The sequence below is a fragment of the Limulus polyphemus genome, unplaced genomic scaffold (genome assembly GCF_000517525.1).
Source record: "Limulus polyphemus unplaced genomic scaffold, Limulus_polyphemus-2.1.2 Scaffold4154, whole genome shotgun sequence".
NCBI lineage: Eukaryota > Metazoa > Arthropoda > Merostomata > Xiphosura > Limulidae > Limulus > Limulus polyphemus.
In genome coordinates this window covers 39,526-46,872 of record NW_013669764.1, presented here as the reverse complement: position 1 = coordinate 46,872, position 7,347 = coordinate 39,526, and the positions used below count along the sequence as shown (strand labels likewise).

The 7,347-nt window shown below is 29.4% G+C and overlaps 1 protein-coding gene across 1 annotated transcript in view; it reads left to right on the top strand.

Moving 5' to 3' along the window:
• Positions 1-4,904: 4,904 nt before the first annotated feature.
• The window catches only part of LOC106470673 (GTP-binding nuclear protein ran-1-like), a 13,707-nt gene continuing 11,264 nt past the window's right edge, over positions 4,905-7,347 (top strand). Inside the window, exon 1 of the mRNA XM_022399318.1 lies at positions 4,905-5,005. The gene's annotated coding sequence lies outside the window, so the exon portion shown is untranslated. The remainder of the gene's footprint in view (positions 5,006-7,347) is intronic.

Here is a 7,347-nt window from a genome sequence, read left to right as displayed (position 1 = left end):
TATATTATTATTAATATATTATATTAAATAATACCCTAATACCAAAGTCAAGCTTTTTATGATACATAGAAAGTTTTGAGTGAAACAGCAATAAGTGAGGATGTTTTAACATATTGTTGGTTGTCATGATATAAAATACTATTTCGTTCAGATAGTATTGATTAATTTAGTTTTGTGAGTGAATGTTATGTTATTGTTTTAATAAGAGTTAAAAGCAGATGATTTATAGGAAGTTTTGTTAATAATATCAAACGTCACGTGCAATACACTGACGCGGAGAATATAGAAGGTGGACAGACGATTAGGTGACATAAATAGCGTGAGACGAGGGGGAAGCAGCAAACAGACAATAGCGAAAGAGAATAAAATTGGCGTGAAGTTAAGTACCGTAGATGTGATAGGCCTAACGTTTATTATATTAGAGTGAAACTAACAGTAGAAAAAAGATAAGAAAATAATTTCATTCCGTCAAAGCGTGGTTCTAAAGTAACTGAATCAGCCTGAGTGCACTTGGACAAAAGGAACAGAGGACCTTCAGAAGAAAGAAGACCAAACGATCACGGTACTCGCGCCACAATTGTAAGCGAATCATAGAGAATACTAGTGCGATAGAAATAAAGAAGATAGTTTGGCTTGTTAACTGAAATTCTAAAGTAATTGAATGGGCCAAAGTGGATATTTGACAAGAAGGAGAGAACTACATATATAGTATTTATGATATGTCTATAACATCTATAGTGTTGAAGAATTTCTTGTACATACGTTAAATTGTTCTGAATATGTATATTATTTTTAAAACAAGTATAGTGCGTGCTGTTTATTCATCGTTGAATTTATAGCTAACAAGTCACACACACCTACTGTAGAAGAATCCTAAGCCCAACAACAACATAATATATATATTTATACTATTAAGAAATGTAACTAAAGCCTTTTTATTTTGGCAAAAGAAGAATCTCTACTTTTAAATTTTGACATTGGTTTTTAAACTGAAGAATGGCCAAGTAATAAAATAGTAATACTCATTTCAATAACTGATAGTTTTGTTTGTTATATGCACTATGTAGGTAGATATTAAATACAAGCTGTTTTTGTATCTATCACATAAGAATGAAAAACCTTACACACTCTCCAATTGAAATGACTAATAGATCTTTGTGAACAATATAAAAATTCACAATCTTTCTTTGAAATAGTTAGATAACACATCTAAGTGTAGTAAAGCTTGTCCTTAGATGCAATTGAGCATTTCATATCATTGATGGTTAGTAAATACTGCTTCAGAAGAAACAACACTAAAATAACAGTGCAAAATTTCTTAATGCTAGTTGTATGCATTATTTTATTTCTGTTTAAATGTTAATTAAATGAACATTCAATAACAATGAAGCAACATTTGTATCAAACTCATTATTATCTAAAGTGAAGCTAATTGCAAAGAATAAAAAAAGCAGAACAAAAAACTACTAATGTGTATGATTTTCTTTTTGCAAGTATGATATCCAGTTACTTATTCATATTATTACATATCTAAATACAATACATTTTGCTATAAATGTGCATCTACTTTTAATAATTTCTATAATTATACTTTTGCTAAATTTGTAGCTATCTTATTTTGCACAGATTATTACTATTATAATAATAAAATCACTACACAACATTTCAAAAAGCATCCATTTCAGATTTGTTTTCAAGATGTTGCACAGTACATCAATTAAACAAAAATAGTTTGTGACTTGTAAAATTAAAAAAAAAGAAACAAATGAAAAATAGGTTTTATTAAACTACCTCGACACCATTATTAAGTTGTTATGAAGTTTATCAAATAATACACAACTGATTATCAATTGGTCTTATTACCTAGAATTTTTCCCAGTTCTTTTTCTTTATTGTTTGTTATTTTACACCTTGGCTAAGAAGTAAAACTTAGAAGTAGATGTTACTGTTATCATTTCATTCTATTTTGTCATAACAGTTCTGCTAAATTTGCAAGTTTAACAAATCATCAAAAATTAGTAATAACACCTTCGATAAAGCTTCTCAAATGCCGAAGACTATCTATTGCATATGCTTTATAAGAAAAGTTAGCCTTACAATAAGTTATTTCAGAGAAGCAAAAAATACCAATGACACAACTTTAATAACATAATACTCAATTTTCAAAATATTTAATTAACCCTCCAATCTATGAGAAAAATAAATTTATTTCTCCAGGCAAAGAATGCAACAGGTAACTTATATATCCATATATATGAATATGAAGGATTGTGTCTAATTTACATTGGTTGTTTTGATGAGGAGAAAGATGAACTTCTGAAATCTCACTTGTCCATGTTATGCATCCCCTGCTTTCCATAATGTAGTTAGTGTACATCTAATTAAAATAATCAAATCTCACTTGTCCATGTTATGCATCCCCTGCTTTCCATAATGTAGTTAGTGTACATCTAATTAAAATAATCAAATCTCACCTCTTTAAAAAATTCTCCCAACACACCATCAATAGGCTCTATTTCAATAGACACCAAGTTATGGGTTTCATCATCTTCACTCTGGGTCTGGAATGTAAATTAATTACAATTTGTGGGCATTAAATCATATAACAATTTTCTGTGTAAAACTTTCACACAAGAGTTCCATAAATAATCTCTTGATTTAATAATTGGTTAGTAAACTTAATAACAATGGTTTCCTTGTATTTTCATCACCACCATTATTCAAGTTATAACAATTGTTGTACCATAAATTATATTTACAGATCTGGTCTTTGTATAATAAAATATAGTTTATTAAGTTACCAAAACAAATCCTTACCATTATAAAATTAGTTGAAAAATTATTCTTAAAATAAATCAACATGTCTCCAGGCAAATTTGCTAGCAAAAATAAATAAAAAGTTTTCTTTATCAGATAACACATATTAGAAAGAAAAAAAATAAATACATTTCCTCATACGCATGTCATTTGATTATGACAGCAATAAAATTAATGTTCATATAATACTGTAATATTGCATATTGTTTGTGAATAGAAAACCTTGATTATATTTAGCAGTAATATACATATACACCAGACGTTTTCTCTCTCGTAACTTAAATTGTAGGTGTTTCAAATTCAATAATTACAATTTACATTTGCTATTACACAAAACTAAATAACACAGATTTAATAACAATGTAACTTGAACATCTAACAAAGTACTAACATTTGTGGCAGATTGTTGTCAGCAAAAGATCTAAGAAACTTGTTCAATGAAAACAATCTTCTTTTTGGTCTGTCTTGATTTACACTACCAAAAACACACTCAATATACACAACTTAAGAGGTTACGTTTAGAATCAAAGAACTCGGATATTTACTCCCATATGGTTTAAATAGAACATAGTGGTCACAATTTCAGTGAAAATAAACCAAGTAGAGATTGTAATCTTAAATCTGCATATAAATGTAATAATGAAATTAACAATATAAAATAACAATGCAATGCAACTAATAATATAAGCATATAAAACAGAAATAATTTATTTTAACATACACATTTTACTTCTAAATAATCATAAATCATTAGGAAATCCCAAAGATAAAAGAAAAATCCACTTAGAAATTTACTAAATAAATAAATTACAGCAGTATTCCAATATATAAAAAATTACACTATTTGTTTTATTTAACTTACCGCTTTTAAAGCTCCAAGTCTATCTTTTATCATCTTAAGGAATTCAGTTCTTAATACAAAGCACAAGTGTCTAGATGGCTCAAAGCAAGAGATCAAAGAACTTTCTTCACTGTAATTATGTTTATTTTATACTCAAATTAGTAAATATTGATTTCAATGTTTGTTACCCAACAACATTTAATCAATAAAATATTCTGTATTATTTTCTCCAGGCAAATAAGCAACCTTAAAATTAAATGTAGAATTTTCTGCGAAGTAGTACAATTTGCAGCAAAATAAACAAATTTCTTTCATTAATAATACTGTACCAAAAAATACACTGACACCATAACTGTAATAGCGCAAGGTCACGAAAATGTTTGGTTATTCGGCCACAAGATTTTTCCAAGCCCGTTCCCTTGGCTGTGGTTTCGCACATGAAAAAAAAAAAAAAAAAAAGACACCTGAAGGATCTGTGGTACACGCGTATAGCAACTGCGCTACAACATAAACCTTTGAACTTTATAATAAAGCTTTTCAAACCATTACTGCTGGGAAAGCTCGGTCAGCGATAAGCACCAAATGAAATATTCCTACAAAATTAGTACGATGTTCTATACAATAATCAAAGAAGTTTGTAATAATATGCACAGCTGAACTTGATATAAAAAGTTACAATATAGTTCGAGAGCCAAATTTTGCATATAATACTTCTAAGAAGTAAAATATATTGGTAAGTTAAAACGGCTTTGCGCTCACTCGTATTCTTAAAACTCGCAAAAGTCAAGCCGATATTCTAGCTGACACGAACATCTAAATATCTAGTTCTAACTTAAGTTGGTATGAAAATCACACGTGAAAACGAAATCCATGATACTAAATGTTAATCTTCTGATCTACCACTTGTTGGTAGAATATACCGAAATAAAAACGCAACTTTCTACTTTTTAAACTGTCTGATCGCACTTTCAAATTGTCTCTTTAAACACTAGATAAACTAACCGGCAAAACGACGTGTAACACTTCACTGAAACACCCGCTAAAGTGGGCGTCATTCAAATAGTACAGACGAAACGATTATCTAGGTGACGTCATTACCATGACGATTAACATTGATATATAAACATAGATGTACATATCAATCAATCATCTAATGTACTCTTTTATTTGAAATTAATCATTATTTAGTTGATATTATAGCAAAAATTAAAAGTGACCTTTAATATATTGTTATTTTTAAAATAAAAAGTACAGGTACTCCGCGCCAAAATCTTTCGAAGGTCTTCATAGTCCTGCCTAGCGGTTGCGGAAGTTTTTTAGGAGTAAGTGTTGTGTGCCGAAGAAGAGGTGAGTGTCGACGTTTTAAAATCCATTTAATCTATTCTATTAGTTTCACTAGTTACACAGTTTTGCATATTTTTTTTGCAATTACAACTTGGTGATTTTTCTTTGATACAATTTACAAAACCTTACACCAACCAGAGATACGTCAGTTAGGCTTAAGTACATAAAGATGCGTCTCAACACGTTTTTTAACCTCTTAATTCTAAAGGCTAAACTTAAATTTACACTGTTTTAGTGTTTATAATGAAATAATTACATCTCATAATCATGCTAAAGTTAACGTACCGAAAAGATCGACGAACGAGCATTTAGGCTTTACTAATAGTAGTAATATTACACTTTGAGCTATTCGTGGTTTGACTTTCAATTTCATTTTCAAAAAAGTCTTCCTCATTTAGATTTTATGTTATTATGAGATGCTTAGAGTTAGAGTTAAAGTCAGACCATTAAAAAACATCATGGAATTGGATTTCTTTTCTCTGAAGCACGGGGGAATTGGCGAAGACATAATTCAGGAATTCAAATTGTTATGAGGTTTAAATTATATTAATAGTAGTACTGGTATGAAAGTTGTCTGAGTGATGAAGTCAAAATTTTGGAATGTAAATATAAACGTGATTGTTACTATTAGAGGTAGTAACTATTAATGGTATAACTTTGGAAACATAGATATAGATTTGTGGAAATGCTTGCCTGATGATGGAGTATATTGTGTATGCAATTAATTTTCATTCTTTTAAAATTTTATCAGACGAGTTCATGGATGTGAAGGATTATAGATTTGACTAAGTAATAATTAGAATATTTTTATTTTTTTTAACAGGGTGATTGGTGTGTGAAACAGGTTGCCTTCAGATGTGGTGGATGCAGTTAGTTTAAGGGAAGGCTTGATAAGTGTTTGAATGATAAAGGATGTCTATGAGTGTTTGATTTTAAAGTTTAGTGGATGGAAAAACCTAAATGGACCTACAATGTCTTTGTTGCCCTTAAATTATATTGTGTGTTTTCAGAGTAAACATTGTATTGTGTGGGTAAGTTGATGTTAGGATGCAATAAACATTATTTGGTTTGATCCATATTAATTTTATTCTATTTTTGAAGCTAGGTAACTAAAAGTGATTTTGTTGGTTGCCTTATAAAGAAATATTTGTGCTTTATATATTTCAGTTGTTCAGATTATGCTAATTTACAAAGTTGGATTATTGTGTTTTATCTGTGGTGATATATTTGGAACATTTTGATTGGCTGAGGTAGCATAGTACATTCAGTTTTTCAAATAATCACTAAATCGTAGATCAAGTTTTTCTGCTAGTACTACTAATATAAGATTGTTGTATTTAAATGTTTTCAGTAAGATTATTCAGTGCATGGTTAATACCAGGAGAAATTTGATGCATGTTACATATTAGGTAGCATATCACTAGTGTAAGTAACCAACTACATTGTAACAATTAACAATTGATGTTACAAATAGAACCTAAGCCACTATTATGTCTGTTGTATTGGACTAAAGGATTGTTGGCACTGGATGTGGCAGATATTGTATGGTTCTTTGTTCTCACAAAGTTCTTGGAATTGTCAATCAGTGAAAATATGTAGCTATGAGATTAATTTCTAAACTTTATGGAGCTATCTATTTCAAAGCTAGTTTGAGTACTGACAGAAATTTGAGTTGCCAAAAATAAGAGCCACTACTGTTGAACCTCATCCAGCACTGTAACTTTTACAAATCTAGGTAATAAAGACAATGGGAGAAAAAAAGGAAGAAAATTACACAAATGGGTAAAAAAAATCAAAAATTATTTTGAAAAACAATATCAATAGCAGTTAAGGTAAGCCTAAGCCAATTATTGAAACTATGTAAACCAAATGAGTTAATAATTAAGTTGTTATTAATAGTTTCTAATCAATGGCTTCCTATTATTGCTATTAAATCTTATAGGCTTCCAATTATTGTTCAACACTTAGTGTTAAACCCTATATGCTTACCATTATTATTCAGTGCTTAATATTAAACCCTATAGACTTCCTATTATCATTCAACACTTACTATTAAACTCTATAGGCTTACCATTATTGTTCAACACTTACTATTAAACCCTATAGGCTTACCATTATTGTTCAAGACTTACTATTAAACCCTATAGGCTTACCATTATTGTTCAACACTTACAATTAAACCGTATAGGCTTACCATTATTGTTCAAAACTTACTATTAAACCCTATAGGCTTACCATTATTGTTCAACACTTACTATTAAACCCTATAGGCTTACCATTATTGTTCAACACTTACTATTAAACCCTATAGGCTTACCATTATTGTTCAACACTTACTATTAAAC